Below are 24421 nucleotides of genomic sequence, written 5' to 3'. Positions count from 1 at the left end.
ATAAGTTATATGACCTCAAAATGATTACAACTGACCAATTTAGAGTCCACACCTTTCACTTGTTTGGCATCCGATCAGCAATCTATCTGCCTATACGAGTTTTTGGGGATCAAAAGATAACTTTATATTCAAACATTTTTTAAAATTGAATCTCTTTCTAAGTCAATTTTCTCCCTCTAAACTTTACTAATGAAAAATAAAGTTTAGCCAAAATCTGCTGAGGTATAAGAGATGGATCTTACAGCTTTTGATTGCATTGAGTTTGGTGATAGTACATTCTAGCAGTATTTAGTACCCAAGCTATAGTTCCCCAATGGATGAAGCTAGTGTTGGGGAAGGGGGGAGGGCTTGATTGGTGCTTTCCTTCTTTTTTTTTTTGTATGTTAGTTCCAGTGGTTGTGGTGGTAGTAATAAAACCACCACAGAATCAGGCATCACACCTATCGTGTTGTTCGGCAGTCCCAAACGAAGTGATGCTGCGACTCGCACACAGCTCTGTAATGTCCACAAGTGATGAAACTTTTTTTTTTTTTTCCGGGAAAAAGATCCTTCTATTAGTTAATGAGAAAACGCCATAAGGCTACAAAGCTCACCTCGCAAGGAGGGATAAAAACACAGTGAACTCCTGAGCTCCACCCCCGTGGCTGGCCGCTCTCTGGGGGGGGCTACCTAGTAGTACATATGGGAGGTGAGAAAAGCCAGACTGGAGGCCTGTAGTGCCAAGTGACATCCTCGCCCCTCGCGGTGAGGAAAGGGCCAGGCTGCCAAGTGCGGAGGAAAGCCTTGCGGCGCCCTCTCATGCGATCCGAGTCGCCCTGGAGTTTCCCCTTGTGTCCTCTCAAGGTGTGAATGATGTCCACCCAGAGGGCCTGTATGACCTCCGCCGGTGGAGTCGCCTGGCGGTCAATGGCCTCCCTGCATCGGGCTCTCCATATGTGCCAAGCCGTCATGCTGCTGATCATCTCCCATCTGTGCCCGACCCCCTCCTGAGGGGCTGCCGAAGAGAAGTCTGGCGTCGGAACCACCGCCATCGCCCTGTCAGAGACCTGGATGGTCGCACTGCCAGGGACGTCCTCATATCCAAGGGCCGGGCCGCTGTCCGTGGCCCAAGCCACCGCACCCCACGTCACCAGCATCTCACCTGGTGAGCCTGCAAAAACCATCCTGAGAGCGCGCTGCCAGACCTGCTGTTCCTGTGGGCAATCCCATAAGCAGTGCCGCTGCGACTCCTGTGCATGGCTGCACTGAGGGCAGGACGCTGGGTGTCTGCCAAAAGGTAGCCAAGCCCCCACAACCAGTCCTCTATGCGCTGTGAGCCAGAGAAAAAGCGTCACCTTCCGGGGCCGGAAGCTGGCCCAAAGGCGCTGCCAGAAGTCCCTAAGAAAGGCAGGGGAGAGCCCCTGTCGCCGCCAATGCTCGGCCGCCGCCGGGGTGCTAGCTATCCTGTGCCTCTGAATCCGCCGCCCCAGCCTCGCTGTGTACTGAAAAAGGGGATGCCTGGGCTGGTGGGGGCCAAGTAGGGATCTCGCCAAAACCACTCACCTGGATCCCACTGGAGGCGAATAAGAGGCCTGCTGTCCCAAGCCCATAATCTCCAAGAACAGTCCTCCCCTATCGAGGCCGGTGAGGGGTCTACATGCCACTGTCTCTGATGAAAGCCGACCACCCGCACCCTTTGAAGAATACAACCCTGGAGCCCATCCAAATCTAGTCGTGTCCTCTGAAGCTGGCCACCCTCTCCCACCTCGAAAGTGAGTGGGGCGACTCTCTCCGCTGTGCCGCAGACCGCTAGAAGGATCTCATGCCGAGTAAAGACACCCATCCACTGTGGAGGTGGAGGGTCCTGTACTGGGGTCCGCCACTCCCGGGGGATGGCCGCCTCAATGTCCTGTCTCATCAACTCTCTGCCCCTCATCCCACTGAGTCTCCTCTCCTGAGCCTCTAGAGGCAGCTGCTGAAAACATATCCAGTCGTCTAGGGACTGGGCTGGGCCGGAGCTCAACGGGCCCCACGACACGTGAGACCGCGATCCAACCATATGGCCACTGGGAAGTCGAATCAAGGGGTTCCAGATCAATGGCTGCCTCAGGCGCTCCTCATCGGTGCCCGGAGGAGTCTGGAAGAGTGACGGCCTCAGATGCGACCAGGCCCTCAGAAGGCTAGCTGCAAAACGCTCCTCGAAGCCAAGGCCCACTCCTCTGGATCGCTGCTCTGTAAAGATCCACCTGATGCTGGGGGTCCAGGGGCCGCTAAGAGAAGGGGTGCGGCTGAGCATCCTGGAAACAAGAAACTCCTTCCACGGCTCAGCGCCTGGCAGGAGGCCACGAACTACCAACTTGCCAAGCAATGCTCGGCTTTGGCAAATAGGATCAACAATGCCCAGGCCGCCTCTCTCCCTCGGCTCAGTGATCACCGCCCATGCCACCTTGGCCCTGGCGGGCCGCCCGTCGCCACCGGACCAAAGAAAGTTCCTGATGAGCCTCTGCACCTGGCCAATGCATGCCCGAGAGAAGGCCCAGCAAGAAGTGATGTACCACATAGTAGCAAGCAAAACCTGGTTGGCCACAACTACTCGGCCAGCCAGAGATAAACGAGCGGTACTCCAATACAGAAGCTTCTTCCCAATGCTCAGAAGAAGGGGGGCTATCTGCTGCTCTGGAGATATGTCAATGCCCACATAACATCCCAAATAACGCACTGTAGTGCCGGGGGGCAGCCACTGAAAACCGTCAACTGGCCTCCAAGTCGGGGGGGGGGGCATAGAGCTGACCCACAGCCCACACGACTTGTGCCAGTTGATCAAAGCGCCTGAAGCTCTGCAAAACCTGTCCATGGCTAAGGCGAAGCGGCGGAGGTTCTCCTCACCTCCTTGAAGATAGACAGCAGTGTCATCCGCAAACTCCGAGTCTAGGAGCTCCTCCGAGGTGCGGATGGGAAGCTGGAGGCCCCGCAAACCTGTATCCTGTGCCGTCAAAAAAGTGCTCATGGCCTCCGCCACAAAAAGAAAAAGAAAGGGCGCCAAGGGGCACCCCTGCCGCACCGAGCGCGAGAGCTGGAACCTCTCTCCGCGCACGTCCTGTATCAGCACCTGGCTATGAGCCGATGAGTAGAGTGCAGAGACCCCACGGATCCACTGAGGGGGGAAGCCCATCCTCTCCATAGTGCCTTCCAAGAAGGCCCAGTCCACCCGATCATATGCCTTCTCGAAGTCGAGAAGGAGCACTGCCAGATCCTCCTGTCGAAATCTAGCCAGAGCCGTAGCCTCCCAGAAAGAGAAAATGTTATCCAGAATGCTCCTATCCTGGATGAAGCCAGTCTGCGTGGACTGGATGATGTCCGGAAGGTGAGGCTGAAGCCGCCTGCTGATCGCCTTAGCTAGGACCTTGTAGGCCGTGCCTAGCAAGGTGATCGGTCTCCACTGTCTAATCTCCAGTCTGTCTCCTCCCTCTTTGGGGATCAAGTGGATCAACCCCTCAGCCATGCTGTCCGGCATGACTCCTGACTCCATAATCTCCTGGAATGCCAATCTGAAGCCCCTGTGTAAGAGGCCCCAGTACCTCTGGAAGAAAGCCACCGAAAGACCGTCCTCTCCTGGGCATTTGCCCCGAGGTAATGCCTGAAGAGCCTCCTCCAGTTCCGTATCCGAGAAGGGGGAGAGAAGGGAGTGCTGTAAATGGGCCGGCACAACCGGTCTCGTGAAGCTCCAGACGGCCTCCCGAGCCTCTCTCACCCTGTCATCTGCTGGCTCAGCAGAGAGAAGGTCCCTGTAAAAATCTGTGGCTATAGCCCGAACCCTGGGGGGATCCACCACAACCTGGCCATCAGCCTGCCGGAGACGCCTGAGACCCTCTCGTCTGAAGCGAGGCCCTGTCGCCTCAAAGAAATCTCGAGTCACTCTGTCTCCAGCCTGTGTCCAAAAGGAAGCCCGAGCATGGAATCGGAACTCCACCCTCCTCTCCTCGATGGATCTGATCTCCGTGCGAGCTGACTCCATCTGCTCTGAGATCCAAGGGCTCGTAGGATCCCTCTCCTGGAGTCTCTGGAGGGACGCTAGACTCCTCCGTAGGCTCCTCTCCTGCTCTCTGAAGGCCTCCAGCCGGTCCAAGGCAGCCTGTCTGAGCATCTGGCTGATCTCCTGCAAGCCACTGGGAAGATCGCTGGCTGCCGATCCTCTCCTGAACTGCAGCTCCTGCCAGACCTGCTCAACTCTGATCGCAATCTCGGGCTCCTCTATGAGACAATCTGGAATCCGGACGCTCTGGCCCTGCTCTCCTCTCGTGGATCCTCGATCTGGAGAAGCACTGGAAAGTGGTCTGAAAACGAGGAGCCTGCAAGTATGCCCACTGTGCCACCTCTATCACAGGCCCACTCATCAATGTAAAACCTGTCGATGCGGGATAGGTTAACTCATGTGGCCCGTCTATCCGAGCGCGAGAAAGATAGACTCCCCTGCAACCTGCCAAACTCCGGGAGAGTCCACGGATCCTGGCCTCTCACCTGAAGCACTAGTTCCTCCCAGGCAGCGAGCTCCGGCCCATGAATGGTCTCCTGGCTGCCCCCCATCCTGTCCTCTGCGTCCTCCAGCATGTTGCAATCCCCTCCGAGGCACCAGTGGTCTTGCCAAGGGGAGGGACTGCCTAATGGTGCTCCAGAACTCGGCTCTCCCGGTCGCCCCATTAGGGGCGTAGAAGTTGAGGAAGCCAATGCGGTCTTCCCCAACCCGAAGGATGATCCACTGCGCACGACCCTGGACCAGAATGCCAGAGTCCACAACCTCGGATAGAAGCTGCTCGCTGACTGAGATGCATACTCCACCCTGGTTCCCCTGGGAGCCATATGCCGGTGACCAAAAAGTGTGACTCCTGCCTGGCAAGATCTTCCCACAGGTGCGGGTACGCCCGGCAGAAAGGTGGTGCTCATGGATGAAAAGGATATCTATGGGTCCTCCAACGAGAGCCCTCTGGATCTCCTGGCGAAGTCTGCCCCGGCCAATGTAGCAGCGATGTCCACCGAGACCCTGGATGTTCCATGAGAGAATCCTCATGGATGAGCTATGGCAAGTGAAGCAGCCTCCACTGGCTCACCCCTCTCAGCCGGCCCGGATGATCTGCCCTCCACTCTGTGAGTCTTGGGCGCCGGCTTGGAGGGAGAATAATCACTGTCTGTCCGGGTGCGGAGTCTCTCCAAAAAAAGGGTGACCTGTCTCTGTGTCCAGCCCCACTCCGCCTTCGCCCTGTCCAGGGCATAGGCGTGAGACCAATCCTCTGCATATATGTATCTAAAGGTAGGCTGCACCCTCGGGGCGGCATGGAGGAGAATCAGAAGCACCGCCTCAACTGAGGTGTGGGTTTATATCTTGGCACCTTATCTTCTTCAACTCGAGTTTTACGAGGGGTTTTACATGTCCCAGAACTTCAACGTAATCTTCGCCCGCCAGTCTCCTATACCAAACAAGCTCATGCGGGCTGAGTGTAATCGGGTCTGCAATAGGTCCGTGAGCCCCAAGTCACTGAAGTGGTGAGAAAACTCCAGTATCTGATCACGCAAAACTTCCTCTACAGAGTTGCAATCCCATGCTGTGTCTGGGGCAACACTAAGAGGAAAGGAGAAAGCCACCATGCTGCTCACCACAGAGGGAGAACGAGAGGGATGGCACACCACGCAAACTCGCAAGGGCGCGACCAGTGTCTCGAACGGGCCAGCGTCCAGCTGGAGGCACCTGAAAAAACCGTAATCCATTGGTAGCCCCATCACTCGCGGGGGCCCCCCAGGGGAGGCTGGAGAGAACTCTGTGGCGGGCGAGGCGAGGATCGCCATCTCCACCGGCCCGGAGTGGCGGTGGAACAGCCGCTGGACTGAGCTCTGGCCTACCCAGCTGCGCTGCCCCAGGGCAGTGGGTGGTCTGGCAAAGTATCCTGGAGAGGCCGAGGGAGGGATGGGGGCTCGTGGCGAGGAGGGGGGAGAGCGAGGAGAGGATGGAGAGGCATCTGCCAGAGGATAGGTGTCAGTGGGGGCCGCCGGGGGAGAAGGGAGGGTGGAAGGAGTGCTCTCCGGGTGAGGGGAAGGGGAGCCGGGGGGGTCGAAGAGTGCGGCCCAGGATCCTCAGGAATCTGCTCCAAGGAGGGGGGGGGGGCCCCCCCGCGGGGGGAGGCGGGAGCGGGATCTCCACGTGGGAGGCTCTACCAGCGGCCTCAACGGGCACTGAGTCTGAATCCTCGTCCATCGGGGTGGGACCTGCTGGCCGCCTATCCCTGACAGGAGCATAAGTGCGGATAGGTGCCTGTGCGCCAGCTGGAGTCGCCTGTCCGCCAACCTGTCCGCCAGCCTGTGCTGCCTGCTGGCGTCCGCCAGCCTCCTGGGACTGCGCGGCATCCTCCACCGGGGCCTGCTCGTCAGATGATGGCGCCTGCTGTGACGAGCCAGGATGTCCGGTCTCTGAAGTGGATGGCCACCCCTCGGGTCTCCTGCAGGGGGTCCGGAGGCGGCATAACGTGAAGGATGAGCCCCCTTGCGGGGACAGGCGTGTGCGAGATGGCCCATCTCCCGACATATGTAACACTGGCCGGGGAGGCCCGAATACTCCACGCGCTGTATCATATGTCCTCCAGAAAGACAAGGGAGAAGGATCGTCTTCGGGAGGGACTCCGGTGACGGAACCACAACCCGAATGGCCGGGAGTCCTGCTGCCCGAGCAATCACTGAAGCCGCTGTCTGAGGCGTCTCCACCACCTGCCCGAACGCCTTGCCAATGGATGACAAGAGGGGCAAGTACTCCCTACGGAGTCCAGGAAAACAGATAGTGACGGGGAAACCTGTCGCGCCTGCTAGCGGGTCAGAAGCGGGGTCGAAACCATGAGTCCATCGCGCCAGGAACGCCCGGGAAGAGCGGAGGGCAATGGGGCTCCGAGCCAGCACCATATGAGCTGCCTGTGGGGACTCGAAATCCACCTGATAGTAGCCACGTCCCAAAAACATCTACGCTGACGATCTTGGCGGGCAAGCCAACAAGGCTGCCTTGCAGAAGGTCGCGAAGCTCTCTCCGCATCGGACGGCTACCCACTATCTTGCAGACCAAGGAGGAGGCCTCAAGAGCGGAAACTGTGGAAACAAACAACTGAAGATCTTCAGCTGTGAACTCCAGACGGAGACCGGAATCGGCAGGGTTAGTCGGAGCGGCTTCCATGGAGTCCTCCAGAGGGAAAAAGCCAGAAACCGGGGTCACCAACGGGAGGGACACAGCCCTGCGAGGAAAAAAGAGAAGCGGAGGGCTACAGGATAGCGGGGGCGGGGCGGGGGGGGGGGGGGGGGGGGCTGAGGCGGGAGGAGTTAGCGGTGGGCGGAGGGGCGAGACGGAAGGGAGGAGAGAGAAGGTGGAGGGGGGAGAGGTGGCGGGGGAGAGAAGAGAGAGGGAGGCGAAGGTGGTTAGAGAGGCGGAGGAAAAAGGATGGGGGAAGGAAGCAAACGGCGGGGGGAGAGGCGGGGAAGGCAGCGAGGAAGGTGGCGAAGGAAGAGAAGGCGGGGGGGAGAAAGCGGAAAAGAGGAGGGAGGCGGGGGAGTACGCGAGGCAGAAGGCGGTGGAGAGATGGCGTAAAGGGGCGCGATGAAGAAGGCGGGGGAGAGGGCGGGGAGACAGCGGAGGACTGGCGGGGGAGAGTGAGGCGCGATGGCGAGGAGCAGCGGGGGGGGGGGGGGGGGGGGGAGGAGCGGAGCTCGCAAGCGAGTCAAATCAGTTCGCCACATCGAGTAGCCTCAATGTCTTTACGCATGCTTGGCCAAAAGAAATACCTCTGAATCATGCGAGTGAAAGTGATGAAACTACAACCTGTCCAGAACCATTCCATGAGGGTGATCTTGGGATTTGCAACTACATGACTTGGATTCAATTGCCTAGCTCACCCAGTCATCATGTCCTTGGCTATTCAATGAGAGAACAGGTTAATGCAGAGCCATCAGAACACATCGTCACACAGTTGAGTTTTTTTTTTTTTTTTTTTCAAGAAAGAGACTTCTATTAAGTATGAAAAAGGCATACAACAATCACCGATAAGCCGGAAAAGAATAGAATCACCCCAATATGTAAGGTGCTTCAACCACTGAGGAGCATCATGACGCCATGAGAGACCTGTGGGACTACGAGCCCAAGTAGCCATAAAAGTATGGATGATATCACCCCATATAGTACTAATGCACTGAGACCCAAAAATCAGGAGCTGGCGATCCACCTTGGAAGCTGAGTTAGCTTCCCTACCAACGTGCCTCACCACCACTCTCACCTTGAGGCAGCACAGCATGACCTCTCCGAGCTACCATCTCTTAGGGTGCATGCAGCACAACTTCAAGGGCACCCCCAAGTTTGTGAAACCAAGATCAGGCACCCCCAAGTTTGTGAACCTCAAATGCGGGCACCCCAAATGGTCACCAATCACACCAGGAGGGAATCTTCGGCTACCCACTTGACCGCTTGGAAGCAGCACTCACCCACTTGTGCTCGGCGCCTCTCACCTACTCCAACGGCATCTCTCAATGACCACTTTTAGCACTTGGCTCGTGATGGCCCAAGGAGCCATGCCCATTGTATAAAGAGAGACCTTGGTGCTGAGGGAGAATCCCCAATGCAATACATAGTTTTGAGTTGTTCCAACTCTTGTCGACTTCAGTCTTGTGCATGTGCATGCACTCTTGACTTCTGTGTTCCGTTCTTGAGTTTGTGTGAGTGTGTAGTGAAGTGGGACAAAGAGATCGCCATCTCCCTAGCATGTGCCACCTCCTAAGGGTATACTGCCCTAGAGAGGACCCTAGTGATCTTCAGTGTTGTGTATGCACATCTCTCCCATCCAGACCACAGCATGTAACGAGATGTACCAAGTGGCCGACCAGCCCCATTCCTGATTAGCTCGTTCCACATAATAGGTTGTCGGTTGGCCTCATCCAAAGACCTAGGAAGCCTTTGTCGCAAAAAAGGTCTCTCATGCTTCTCCATGCTCTAACAATGGCTACAATAAGAGGGGAAGATGGTGCCCTAATATCAACCTCTGTGAACAAAAACCGTGTGCTAGGCAGCCAGTCTCTCCAAACCCGGGGTGTACATCCGGAAATATGCGACAAGAAAAAATCCTTCCAAGGCTCAGTGCCTGGTAGGAAACCTCTGACCACAAGTTTCAAAAGCAACGCCCTGCATAGAACATCCGGATTCGATAATATTCAAGCCCCCCTCTCGTTGTCGTGACGTGGGCGGTATCGCTGGGAAAGTACGAGACTTCTGGCAGTGAGAGTAGCTTCCAAATCCCAAGCATTAAATGTCTTCTCAGCTTGTCATAAAACAAGGTATAGCATGGTATTATCTCAATCTCTTGTCTTAGGCATACATTCAAAGGGATTGTCTCCACAACTCATACAAGACACACTCATCTTCGACTCTGATGATACAAGGCTTATGGCAGGAGAACTCATCATCATCTTCATATATCATCATCAAAGCTTCATCATCATGAAAGATCTTCACATAACATATGCTATATGTTTGTACAATATGATTGACATGCAACAACACTCGCGAGACAAAACAAATAAAACTCACAAGACATCATCAAATACAAAGGTATACATATCTTTAGCATATGCATGCCGACAGCCCATAGCATAGCTTTAGCAGAACTCGATATCTTCCACAAGAAAGAGACATAGCCTCTTCATACATTACCACTAGAAACTTCTAATATGCCTTCGCCTTTGCTCCAAGGATCATCTAAGGGCGGCTCTCACTTCGCCGTCCGCTGCTGCTCAGCCACCCTTCGCCTCTCTTTCACAAGGCCTGCCGAATCACCTTGGTTTCCCCTTCCTTTCCTTTGCGCCAGTTAGCTGCTCTGCGCCAGCCTGTCAACTCCAGTCAACCAGCTGCTTCACCACTTTGCCTGCTTGCGTAGCCAACTGCAGCTCTCTTGCACTTGGTTGTGCTCCAGCCACTCTACCTGTGCACCTTGAGGCCCCCAGCGCACTGTCCAAGGTCACACCTAGGCCACCTCTTCTGCAGCTCTCTTGCGCCTTTCTGAATGGCCACCTTTCCACCAGTCACCCCGTCTCGCCCTCTTTGCACATGGTAACTATATGCAGCGGCCTCTCTGAAAACCGTCTTCTACAAGACGACTGCTTGCTCCGCTCGCCTCTCCCTTCGCACCATCACCCGGGCGCCTCCAGCTAGCGCCTCAGCAAGGTGTCTCTGCTTATGCGTGCTCACCCAATCGCCAGCCCGTCAGCCTCCAGCGCTAGCAGCTACGCACTCATCCCAAGGCGGCTTCACTACTGCAGCCTTTTTCAACCCAGTCGCCTTCCACACCTTTCTTGTCTGCAGAACCCGGGCCCTCTTCCCAAGGCGGTCCCCCGCTGGCTTCCCCTTGGCTCCGTCTTGCAACTGCCCCAGAGAGCGCTATCTTCACTCACACCAAAGCTATATAAGGCGGCCCTTTTCCTCGCCTGTCGTGGCTGCAGAATCCCCCCCCCCCCCCCCCCCCCCCCCCGGGCGCTTCACGGCTACACCTCTTTTCTTCTGCACAGCAGCTGTCGCGCCCCATCCGTAGAACCACTGGAAAAGCCCCTATCAACGAGGCGGTCTCTCCTTTTTCTCACTCTCCTCGCCACCTTCTAGACTGCGCACGCTGGCAGCCGTGTAAACCTTCCACATGGCTATTCTCACTAGTGGCACGTAATGCTTTCATTTCACACCCAACTATACCTCAAGTTCTGGATGGGCCATGGATTCACCACACATTTAGCCCACCCCATGGATCAAACACATTCATGTGTTTGATATCTCCTTTTTCTTCAAACATCTCTCTCCACCACCCACTTTATGACATTATATACAATATCAACATCATGACCCATTATCACATTTCCCTCTTGGATCAAAAGGGATCAACACCCTTTTCCATAACCATCAAACTGCACCCACGACCTTCCAAAAACAATGCTGCCCACAACCTTTGAATCATTAGCATCATTATTACCAAGACACGGCCATTCCAGATTGGTGCCCTGCATTTAGCAACCACCCGCACACCACACTCATGTATTGAGGCTTCGAGACCTGGCTCAGGTTCAGCTTGTCTTATTGAACCAGGGGCACTCCTTAATTGGCACAAATCGGTTGGTTTTTGGATTAGTGATTTACCGAGAGTTGCTTGGGGTGCAGAGCTTGGTTTTACTTGGATCAATTGAGGATGGACTGCAAGGTTGGGATTGATATTTCTCCTACATTGCAGTTTGCTCCGGTACTTATGAGTATCCGGAAGAAGCTTCTTCATTGAACCTCCAGGAGATTAGATTTAGCTTCCAAAGCTCTAGTGGCTAATCAGGTATTGCTTGCCTCGGCTTGGTTTATTGCCTCTTGTTGGTACTTCTCTCGTGCATGCATTGGTCAATTGCGGTGATTGATCCGCAATTGTCTCTAGTTGGGTTTGGATGGCACCTCAGACACTCGTGCCAGGGTAGCTTGGCTCACAGTTATTCAGCCCATACGATGTCGTGCCATGGCACGTCTATGGTGTGAAACCATGCATGTGAGGCCATTAAATACAAATTCAGATGCATGGGATTAAGTGCCATGACTTGAGTCATTATATGATGCCCATGTACATATGTTCATATTGTAATGTCCTTCCTAGGGCCAAGAGGGAAGGGGCTGCCAGCCAAATCCTGAGAAGTAGCTTCTAGAGAATGAAAGTCCACCTGGAAGAAGCAACCAAGAAAACGAGTATCTTGGAAGTGCACAATCAGCTCCGAAGGGAGAGCTTCTAGAAGCCATTCACGGGCTTGCGAACGAGAGGGGTGGGAACCATAAACTCTCGCAACAAGGGTGGTCTGGACCTCAATGTCAATGTCATGCTAAAGAGAGGTGAGCTCGTCTTGAGAAAAAACGATGATTCTCCTGGCCAGTGGGGATGACGAAAGATTGGCTGCGGCGAAAGAAGCCATAAAGCCAATCGAGAATGTGTGGGCAGACTTTAATCCAAATAAAAATGCTGCTGAAAGAAAAAGAGGAACAGGGGAGGACAAGGTGGGTGCAGCAAGGCAGAAGCAGAATGCAGGAGCAACAGAGGCGCGTGCAGATGAAGGGGGCAGAGGCGGGAGCAGATGGGGGGTGGCAGGGCGGGAGCAGCTGGGGCAGTGGCAGGAGCAGAAGGGCAGGCGGGAGCAGCAATGGGGCAGGCGGGCGCAGCAATGGCAGAACGGGAGAAGCTGTGGCAGAGGCAGAAGGGGTAGGCAGGAGCAAAATGGAGAGGGGCAGGGCAGAGCAGAGGCAACAACAACTGGGGCAGAGGCGGAAGGGGCAGGAGGGAGTAGAAGGACAGAGGCGGGGGGCCAGGAAGGAGGCGACAAGGAATGGAATCAGCAGCGCGAGCTCACAGTTGAGTTTTGCCACAAGTTTTGCCACTTGGGTTAGGTGCCAATCTCTCAGTTTGGGGCATGCAAGGGTGCAAACTATTCCAGGGTCCTTTAGAATGTTGCAAGAACCTGACCTGTTACACCTTGTGTCAATGCACTGAGACTGCTAGTGAGGATGTGCATTGTGGCCTAGCCGCCAACGTTGGATTTTGCATCCCCCATCAGTGCCGCATAATCTAGCGACTAGATTCCTCTCCTTCATTAAACCATTCCGATTGTCAGTAATCAAATCCCCTAAGAGAGGTTACAAACACAACTAGACTAGTGACCGAATTCAATGTGATCCGTCTACATTGGGTAACCACCCTTTCATGGTTAGATGAATAAAACCATCAGCCAATGTAATGTCCTCTCCAAATCAAGTGCAAGAACAAGAGAAAAACATTTGGGTCGAGCCGTCCTCCCCTAAACATGTATACTTGGCAACTCGTATAAAGCTCTGTTGAGCTATGTGGGAGTGAATGGTGCGTCCAATGCAATCTTCATCTTAACTGTAACAAGATGTGAGACGTTCTCGAAAATATATATCCTCTCAATGTCGCTAGGGCTCTATTAAACCTACATGATGGCAGGGCAAAGGATCATGAAGATCTACATGCAGAGCATTTCTCACATGGACATCTTATATTAGCCCCCATTCCTGCAGTTCAATCGAGCCCTCTATGAAGGCTTTCTCCCCCTGCCCCCCCGCGACCACAAACACCGTTGTTCCCAACCATAAAGCAAGAGATCCCATGGATCCAAATAATTACAAGACAACATGATTGTCCATACAATTGCCAAGATTTATGGAGAATTACAAGAGCTTCCCGGCAGAGAGGCTTGGACACAGGCTTCAGGAGAAACTACTCCACACTTGGTCACATCTTTATCCTACGGGTCATCATAGAGGATGCGAGGGCACGGAACATCGTGTATATTGTTGCTTTGTGGATTCCCGCAAAGACAGTGATCTCAAGAGCCATTTTACTCTAAAAAGTTTTAGGGTCATTGCATCTCTCATGCCAATGTGTAGTTTGATGTCAGAGAGGATGTTTGACCGGTAATTGCCATGGGCATAATGGATGTTGGGCTCTCCTGTATGAGAAAGAAGGGTTAAGATGTTACTGGATATGATGTGTTGAAGACCATGACCTCGGTTTTGCCAAGATTGACTGTGAGGTCTCTCTCGTCACAAAACCTCTGCAATGCATCCAAATGTCTCTGCAATCCCTCTACAGAGGCTGAGATGAGAACAATGTTATGTGCCTATAATAGAATGGGCACCATTGCCTGAGCTAGTCATGAGCCTGCACCCCCAAATCTGTCCACAAAGAGTGAGTTCTCATTAATATACAAGCAAAGTAGTGTGGGAGAGAGTGGGCAATCCTGTGTCAATAGTTCTGCAGATGTCTCCTGAGAGCCCCCATGGCCTGTACTCTGTCAGTCACTGCCTCATATAAAACCACCATGCCCCATATCATGCCTCGTGGAAACTAGAGCTGGTGCAATCGTGCCAACAGGAGCATAACCCTGGGATATGAGATCCTCAGAGATTACGCTAACACAAGGCACCCATCACCATCAAACAGAAAATGCGTCCGCTGCTGACTGGATTCCACACACTCCATGTGCCACACCAATGGTAGAAAGGACTGTAATCCATGCTACCATAAGATCACGAAGTGGATTGTCATGCGAAAGAATTCATGTTGATAGCACATGAAGGCGGGAGGGAAGTAACAGGGCCAGGCAGAAAAACTGGTAGAACTAAGAGGAAAACAGGCAATAAAAGAGGTGACCCACAAGAAAGAGTTGAGGGCACAGTTGCAAGAAAAGGATGGGTGGTGCATGTATTGGAGGTGGAGTACAGTGAGCATGCAGGTCGGCAGCCACCAAAGGCTACACAACATAGAAACTTAAACATTAGGGTTACTGGCAGCATGGAGTTGAGAGTTCAGGACCTGAGGCAGGTACATATGGGAAGCAGCAAGTCTTGTCAACCACTTAATTCTCTTGGCTGCCTTGGACAAGATGGAAGGAACCTACATGAGCATCACGGCAGACTACTATTTGAAGCTGGTGTGCCTCGATTTAGATTTTATTTTTTGAGCTCTAGTTAGGATCCATCTACATCAAAATGTGTTATCCCACAGGATGTCGAAGTTAGCAGTCTTGATCTTGAACCTTGAACACCCATTTCCAGAAGAGGCCAGTTCTGCACATGGGAGATGTCACAAAACTAAAAGCTAAACTTGCCTTGAGGCCAGTCACTGTCATGGCAAGAAGTAAAAGTTTATGTCAAACTCACAAGCCTTCACTTCTACAAAAGGCTTATGCATCTTCTCTTGTTGTCCAGATAAACGAACTAAAACCTTAACAAAAAGCTTTGATAGAGTCACAACTAGAGAATCCATCGCCATATACAAGTGAGAAAACATAGTAGATTAGAAAATATTCCGTTGGAAATCGAATCCTTTTGAAAGTCATCACCCAAGACCATAACACAAAGTGTACACTAAAGGCTCACATGAGGACCAGGAAGATTATTTGCATTTATAATAAGAGCTCTTTATACATGATCCTTGTACCAAAACCGCGGTTTCCACCCACTTCCCCTTATCCAGGCTAGAAAAATCAAGTGAGCTCTAATTTTTACCTGGAGGGAAGCTGAATAAAGTTAGTATATATGTACGATCATGGTTTTAATTGTGCGGAACATGAAATGTGTTTTTTTAAGAGTAAATATTGTATTAGAACAACCCATTACATAGCAGGGAAAAAGCCACCATCTTGCTAGGACATAGATATCAAGTTTACATATTAGTTTCAAAACATGGCCAACTGACAACAGAAAGGACAAACAGGGTCATCATATAACAGATTTCTGGGACTTGGCTAGGAAGTGAAGTGCATGAGTAAATGTCAGAACATGATGACACAGAAATGAAGACTACGTTGAGTATGAATTCCTCTGAGAATTCTGAGTCTGATGGGAAAACAGAGAGTGAATTGGAGGATATGCTATGTGCATATGTCTCCAAGCGACCATCTGATTGGAAAGGTACATCTGTATGGTCGAGTTTAACTACAATAGTGCTAAGCATTTGGCTTCTAGTTACAGTCTGTTTATGTTGAAGTACATATTTCAACTTGGGTCTCCGGTTACTATGGACTTAAGAGAGATTTCATAGCGGATATGCAGGAGATGCTAGTCAAAGCACCAAATTCTTTCAGAATTGTTCAAGACTAGCCACGGTTTTATGCTAATAGAAAGCGCTCATCGACAGAGTTAATTGAGGGAATGTTGGTATATTTGAGAGTACCCAAGAGTTCTGAGACGTTACTGATGGGGAAGGTTGGGAAAATATCCTAAGGTACTGTGCACCTTACTGATTAGTGAGGTGGCCTATGCGAACTCATCCAATTTTTCATGTGAGTCGACCCAAGGAGAAACTCGGGCCTGAAGATAATGTTGTTACTCCTCTGGAATTTGTAGAGATTAAGGACTTGTCCTTTGTTCCGTATGAGCCGGTGCTCATTATTGACTTCAGGCCACAGGGAGAGCAACTTAGAAATAAGATCATCCTTGAATATAAAATTAAGTGGGAAGATAGGGCAGAGCAAGACTCAACTTCGGAGACAACAAAGGCTAGTTTAAAACATCCGTTCGCTAACTTCATCTAGGAGTAATAGGATCTCAGGTCTCAGGCCTCATTGGGAGAGTTATGACATTACTCTAGTGATACACCACAGCTATTGGCATAGGGTTTGGCATTCATACAGAAGGAGCTAGATCTCTCATTTCTTTTGGTTATTTCTACATGGTGGTCTCCCCACCAATCAGCAGAGATTGGTTTTCACTGTAGCACCTACCTACCCGAGATGTGCAGCAATTTTTGAGACTGTACAACATTGTTTATGGGGATGCAGCACTCCACAGTGCATTTGGGGTTCTATAGCCCAACTTATGGACAAATTGAGTGCCTATGCCATGTATGTTACTTGGGGGACAGTTGCCTAGCTTTCCCAGTCTGGTCCACACTTTTCTACGAGGGTAGTGATACAAACATTGCTATTTTCATTCGTAGAGGTATTGCCCAACATGGTTTGTTGCAGGATGTCCCTCACTCACATTGTACACCCCCCAGAGAGAGGATTGACACCAGTTGGGAGATTGTTGCCAGTATTACAGCATGGCAGATCTGGAGAGCTAGATCCACCAAGGCAATTGAGGGTGTCCAGATTCTTGAATCTCAGTGCATCAGCACTATATGGGGTGATATCATCCATACTCTCATGGCTACTTGGGCTCGTATTCAGGGGTCCTCTCGTTCCGCGCAAGCAAAACCCGTTGTATATATGCGGGAGTGGGACCATGGCATTTTCTTTTCCTCTAGTCACACAGGTCTTTCAAAGCATCATGATGCTCCCAAGTGGCTGAGATTACCTTACATATTGGGGTGATTCTATTCTATTCCGGCTTATAGCCGTGATTGTTGTATGCCTTTTGTCATACTTAATAGAAGTCTCTTCTTTTTTCCTCTTTGTGTGCGTGTGCGTGCGCGCGCGCAGGAGGAGCGTGCGCAACGCCGCTTGCCGTCTGTTGCTTTCGCACAGTCAGTCGCCGCCTATTACTTTCTGCAGCGCTAGTCATCTGCTCCTTCTCCAGCGCTAGTCACTCTACCCCTTTTGCTGCTTCTGCAGCGCCACTAACCCTCTGCCCTTCGCAGCACCAACTATCGGGTGCCTTTTGCTGCCTTTGTAGCGCTGGCCTCTTACTATTGCACACTCTTTGCCTACAACCTGCTAGCTGTTCGATTCCTCTAGCACTTCCCTTTCTCAATGCTGTTTTTTTCATGATGAAAATTGACCTGCTAGACCATTTCAAACACAAGCGGCCAATAATCCGACAAAACCTGTTGTTGCTGTTGAACCATCATAGTAAGAACCTCGGGCAAAAAGAGATCTTGATGTAAAATATACATCCTATCCAATCTAGCATAAGTGCCCCGAAACTGTTGTGGCATAAGTGTAACCCCTTTCATCTAGATGCAACCAAGACCACATGTCTTGTTTTAGCGACCTTGCTGCAAAAGCTTCCCACGCCATTCTCTCCGGGCCATCCATTACAGAATGAGGCGACGTGGCTTGCTCCCTGGGGACACACATATTAAAGTCTCCCATCACAAAGCCAGGATGAGAGATTGAAAGAGCACACAAGTCATTCCACAACCGGCATGCACGAGCATTATTTGGAGCATACACCCCTAACAACCATAAAGACGTATCATCCCAAACAATCTGTATCACTAGAAATCTTCCATGAACATCTTGAATCACAAGAGAAGAATGAAACTGCGAACGAACAGCAAACATAACACCTGATTGCGAAGCAGGATGTCCGCTGAAGAAAACATGAAACCCCTTATATACATAGGCTTTGCCAGCCAACTTATGCGGCTTATGTTCAACTGCACACAAAACATCCCAACCATGACAAAAAGTTGTACGCCAAAGCCTGAACTGCTTTTGGTGCGAAGAAATACCCTTTACATTCCATTGTACAATTTTCATAAGCCTTCCCAGAAAAGGAATCAACAAGGCCGTGTACTAGGCCCAGGACAATCTGCCAAATCACGAACCTTTTGAAGCATTGCATTTTTAGACATGGTATTTGTGATCTCAGACTGCCCTTGGAGTTCCCGAGCACGTGCCGAAGGATAATGACCATCCCATGGCGAGATGACCTCACCCTTCGAACCAAACACAAGAGGCAATTGTTGTTGTGCTTCTTTTGTTAGGCGACTTCTAATAGGATAGCGTTCTACTCTATCCACCCCAAGAGCCCCTGTACCCTGAGAAAGTTGGCCTCCCGGCCTCTCAATCCTGGTCTGTTGGCTGGGCACCTGAACCCAAAGGGCGACGAGCATATGTATGTAAGGGCTCCTGATGAGTACGCAAAGGCCCCCGCCAAACAGCATCTGAGAAATCCCCCCGCGGGGCAACAAATCGTGTTTTTTTACCACGTACTTCCACCCATGGCTGCTCAATCTCATTCTGAACATCCACATGTACATCCATGTGCTAGGCATCATGTAAAGGAGCATCACGCTCATCTTCCACGGGCAACTGCCCATCAATGATATCCTTGGTAGCAACAACTTGTTCTTTCTTAGGACATTCGGAGACAAAGTGGCCCATCTCACCACATTTGAAACAATGGCCAGCAAATGTATCCCACCTCAATTCATACATTAAAGGTTGCAGCCCAGCCATATTGACACGCAAATGTGTCGGCCTAGGTCTCCCAGTATCCCACAACATGCATAGACGATTTCGGTTTCTAGATGTCATTCGAGGCACCACCAAGACATCACCGATACCTCGCATGAGACCTGGTAAAACACGCCAAAACATTGGTGGGAATTGTTTCACTTCAACCCAAACTGGGCAAGCCTGGCGCAACATATCTTGGTACTCTGCCATAGGCTTCCACGGAACCACATGAACCAACTGTCCATCCAAAAAGAGTGGCACCTGCTCCAAGACTGCCCTACGGGCTTCCGAAGTGCGAAAAAGTATTTCATAAAAGCCTCTTGGACCATCATAAATCTCCTCAAGTGCCTCAAGCGACACCAAGCGGCCCAACCATGCTCTAAGACGAGGCAACAACGGAATACGCCCAGTAAAGAAGAAGATAGCAGCACGATCATGAAAATCTACTAGCTGTTGTAGCAACAAAGGAGTCTCCATGCATACATCAGCCACACCACCATTATCTACTGCAGCCATTTGCACGCTATTTGCCTTCACATATTCTTGCAGAAGCTCACCAGTGATCTGCAGTAAACGTGCAAACTCTGGAGAAGGTACCTGAGAACTTTCCTCTGCATTCTCTCCAACATTCACCGGAGTGTAGCTTGCATCAACATCAAGCCTTTGACGTTTTTGTTGCTCCGAGGCATCTGAAGCATAACCCACATCCTTCTCGATCATCTCCTCAATAAGATCCATGTTAAGGCTATTGGCAACCATGCCACCAACAGCAGCAGTCAGGTCATCCAAATCCATGTACAAAAGGACCGTCGGGGCACTTTTTCCCTCCTTAGGAGGTTTTTTCCCCCGGCTTGTATATACGTCCATCATTCTAGGGCTAGCTTATCTTTGTACATTGACACAATCTAATACACTGTGTGTTGTGTGCATTCTTGCTTCTTCTTCTCCAAGCTTTGTGTGCTTTCTTGCAACCCTAATTCCAACATATTCACATCTATTTCATAAAATTTAAACATAGAATTAAAGAGAATTCTAATTTCGATATAAAAATTCTTTACGCATCTATTTATGCATAAAAATCAACTTCAGTGGGAATAACACTTTTATAAAAATCCTTTTATGCATCTATTTATGTATGCATCTTTCTATGCATAAAAGCAAATTTAATGAAAATAACACTTTTGAAATAAAAAATAGATCCAGAAACCCGTTCTCTCAAACCCTAATTCAGCACCTCAAAACCCTAATTCAGCACCTACAAACCTTGGTGAGGTGGGGAATCCGCTTGCGAATGTACAGAGAGCGCTGCCTCACAACCGGCCCAGCAGGCGAGAAGGCGAACTCAGAGACCCCTCCTCTTCTTCTTCTCTCTCTTCTTCTCTCTCTCTCTCTCTCTCTCTCTCTTAGTTTCACTTGGTTGTTCTCTTTGATGAGACACCAACTTCAGATGTACTCTCACTTTTGGTCTCATTTCATTTCATCTCTCTCTCTCTCTCTCTCAAGGAAGAGATATATGTCCAAGCAGATGCATGCCCAAAGGAAAATGATATACGAAACGCTGAAGGAAAAGATATATGTCCAATTGAAGGGAGAAATGCAAGCCCAAGTACGGGTTGAGATGGAATTAGCCCAAGCCTTGATGCACACGGAAATGAAAAAAGAGATGCAGAAATGGAAGGATGACATGCTCCGAGAGATTGGCACAACAGTTGCATCGTACGAAGGCACTTTGAAGACATGTATGGCTGACCGCGAAAAAGACATCACAGAAATGCAAAACACTTTGGAATCATGTAAGGCAAAAGTGGCTGCAGGTGAGAAGGAAATGCATTCATGGGCTGAAATTGCCAGTGCCACAAAGAAACAAATTGAGGAAGTCAACCCATGGATTGAAGTAGTAAAAAAACAGAAGGATACACCAGTCAATAAAGTAGAGGTGATGAATGCTACATTGGAAGAGGAAGCCAAGAGACGGGCACGTGCCTTACATGTACGTGTAGTTGGGTGGGAAGAAAAGGGAAATCCCCAAGAGGATGCAAAAGCTCCTGCAACAAAAATTGGAGCCACTGATGTACCCATTACCGGAGCATGGCGAGTAGGCAGAGATGAAACCAGGGCAAAGATATTGATCACCAGGTTTGGTGACTTGGAGAAGAAGGAGGCCTTCCTCTCCAAAAGGATGGCCCTTAAGGGGGAAAAGATTTATTTGAGGACCTTACACCGGCACAGATAGCACACCGGAAGGAACACATGCCACGTGTGCTTGAGGCAAGGAAAGAGGGGAAATGGGTGGTATACAGAGATGGCCGAGTCATCATTACGGAGAGGAGGCCCGCTTGACGGTGCGCGGCCTATGAGACCTTGCGATTCACGGTGTGGAATTGCAACGGAGCCCTTAGAACACATGCAGGATACTTTCAAACACAGTGATATTGCTATGCATACAAAGACCCATCAGTGCACAAACAAGAGGCTTCCTGACGTCCGCGGTTATAGATGGGAATCAGTTTTCCGCCCTTCTCAGCCACACACAATGGGAGGTACTAGAGGATCTGGAGGAGTGCCAATACTTTACAGGGAGGAGCTTTGTGACAAAATACATGTGGTACATAGAGATGCAGATGCGAGGTACATGTGGGTCCGAATATGCAGAGAGGGGCTCCGCGAGCTATATGTGGCAGTATGCTACTTTCCCCCCAGCCCACTCCAGGTTTGCACCATCAGGAGAGTCGCCCTATATACCACTATATGATGATATCATGAGGTTTGAAAGCATGGGAGACATATTACTATTGGGAGACTTTAATGCATGTACACGGACAAAGCAGACAGAGTTGTATGATACTCAAGAGGCTATGTACCGGGAGATCACGGCAGAGGATGTAGGGTTGCAGAGATCAGCACACGATGAGGGGGAGATTACAGATTATGGTAGGCATTTTCTCACACTCGGGAGTGCACATGGGTTCCTCATATACAATGGCTTATCGAGATGGCAAGGATGGAACTCTAGAGGGGCAACGAGCATAGTGGACTATTTGATGGGATCTCCTTCATTGATACCTAATGTGCGGGGTTTCACGATTTCCAGTACGCCCATTGGCATAGCAGCCGATCATGCATACCTAAAATTCACACTAGTATAGGTAGATCCCCGAGTGATGGGCCAGCCACTCATCTACCTAGGTACCCGAGATATCAGTTTACACGTGAGACAGTTGGGGTTTATCAGGATGCAGTATCTGATGGCTTGTTCGCTTTAGACCCGCATAGCCCTTTGGACGAGATCACGAGAGGATTGGCAAGTGTCCTACATGCATCCGCCTCATATGCGTTTCCCTGCACTATGATCCCTTCCACCCACCCCCGCAGCACTGCCCCACAGAACGGTTGGTATGATGATGAGTGTCATGAGACACGAGCACAGCTATAGCGTGAGATTGCCATTGGGTCTCACACGCATAGACAGGCGAGGATGATCTTTCGGCGCCTTGTGCGGAGGAAGAAACGAGCCTATCCGCACCAAAGGACACGATATGCCAACTTTGTCACACAGAGCCCGAGACAGAAGATCATTACGTCTGCCGATGCCCTGTATACTATGAGACTCGGGGCTGGTTCCGCTACCTCTTTCGAGCTGAGTTCGGACCACTTTCCAAGATCATGGACTTTTCGAATCAGAGATGTGTCATGACCCTGTGAGTTTGTGCAGCGTAAGTGTGAGCATGGTGATCGGTGAGCAAGATATATGTTTAAGGTTCATACTTGGGGACAAAAGGGAATTTTATAACCCCATGTGTGGACAACCCCAAGTGCGGAGGGGACAAAAAGGAACTAGAGTTTAAAGGTTTATAACCTTTATAAAAACTTTTTGTTAAGCATCGTGGCCCCTAGGCTAATTTGGGGGCCTATACTTTTTTTTGGAGAGTTGGGCTAGCACGCTTCCTTTCTCACTGACTTCTTCCATACCAGCACTCCGAGGGCCGATTCCACCCATCATACCCAGACCACAGCTAGTGTAGGAGCTCGGCCGAGAGGTGTGACACTCGACAGAGCCACTGAGTTACGCAGAGCTCAACGCCCCAGACCCCATGGCCCTCGCCCACGGCCACGCCACCACAAGAAGATCCGGGCCATCATCTCCCATTATCGCAGGACCTTCTCGCGCCAGCTCAGTTTTACCACCTTGAGCACCATGTCACAGCGGCCCATGAGGGATGTATTAGGGTGACGTGAGAGCTCTCTGCTCATGTACCTAGATCAGATTTTAAAGTTCTAGATTTTTGTTATCTTTCTTTATTACTATTTTGTACCCAGAATTATGTACCTCACGGATATGATGTAACCTTTTGGTCTCATAGGTCATTTTGGCCTTTTGAAGACGTTAATGCAACTCTCTCTCTCTCTCTCTCTCTCTCTCTCTCTCTCTCTCTCACACACACACACACACACTCTTGCTTTTTGGGAAGGAGAGCTGGCGGGCTGCACTGGAACATATACAGGTGCAGCAATATCACTATCGGGCTTGCTTTTTGGAGAGAGAAGATTGGCCGGCTGCAGTACTACAGTACACACAGTGCACACACGGGCGCCGATTTAATCTCTCTCTTCTTGGCTTTTGGAGGGCTGGCTTGCTGCTGCGCTACAGAATATACAGGCGCCAGCTGAATCTATCCTTCACCTGTGCTTTTGGCAAGAGGCTGGCTGGCTGGCTGCGCTGCTGTACATACAGGCAGAACTGGACACATGCGTGGACTGTAGGAGGGAGTGCAGGGCTGGACAGCAGGTTCACCCACAAGTGTTCTCTCTCTGTCTCTCTCACGCGTTGAATCAGGTGCTGGACTGCAGGCGGCTGCAAGACAAGAGGGCAGGACAGAACAGGGTTTTTTATCACACCTCCTCTCTCTTGTGAAAAGTGACACAAGGACTATAAGTTTCACTCTCTCTTTGTGAGCAGGTGGGACTGCAGGAAGTGTCACACTGAGTCTCTCTTTTCACTGGCTCGTGACTGTTCCGGAGTTGTTCTCTCTAGCCCTTTGTGAGAGGAAGGGTTTGGCAGTTTGGAGAGTGGAAACAGGGCAAGTTTTTGGACTGATTTGGAAGAGTTTGTGGACTTTTTTCATGGCTGTGTTTGTGGCTATGTGCATGGGCCAATTAGATGCATATTCAAAGCCTCATGGATGCACTGTCTTAGCAGATTAGAGGAGATAACAGTGTAGTGTTTTTGGGACACAAAGCTATGTGTAACCTCTATGCTAAGAGGTCCAGAGGATTGGCAGATTGGACATGCAGACATACAAGCCATGAATGGCCATGTTATACTCATTTAAACTTTTCCATTGAATTTGAATAAAGAAATACCGAAAGGGGCGCCAAGCTTTGGGGCCAACAGGTGACTTTCTTCTTTTCATGTTGGAGCACTCTCTCGGCCGAGCTCCTACACTAGCCTGTGGTCAGGGTATGATGGTGGATTGGCCCTCGGAGTGCTGGTATGGAAGAAGTCGGTGAGAGCCCTCTATGCTGGTCCTCGAGCAAGTACAGCTAATCTGGATCTCACTAAGGACTCCCTGTGTCTGCGGAGCTCTAGAAGAAAAAGTCCCAGGCATCTTTGATCCGGGAAGTCCATGAGAGAGAGAGACTAGGGTGTGTATGTATGAGCCTTGAGGGAGGGAGAGAGAGAGTGTGTATGAGATAGCTCCAAAAGTGGGTATAAAAAACATCA

At 50.8% G+C, this 24421-nt stretch overlaps 1 protein-coding gene across 2 annotated transcripts in view; it reads right to left on the bottom strand.

Moving 5' to 3' along the window:
* The window catches only part of LOC147623818 (kinesin-like protein KIN-4A), a 106977-nt gene that overhangs the window by 10507 nt on the left and 72049 nt on the right, over positions 1-24421 (bottom strand). The window lies entirely within an intron of this gene.

This window comes from Cibotium barometz, chromosome 26 (genome assembly GCF_041138505.1).
Source record: "Cibotium barometz isolate CiBa-2024 chromosome 26, ASM4113850v1, whole genome shotgun sequence".
Lineage (NCBI taxonomy): Eukaryota > Viridiplantae > Streptophyta > Polypodiopsida > Cyatheales > Cibotiaceae > Cibotium > Cibotium barometz.
The sequence above is the reverse complement of the archived record's forward strand: the minus strand, read 5'-3'. Positions and strand labels throughout refer to the sequence as shown.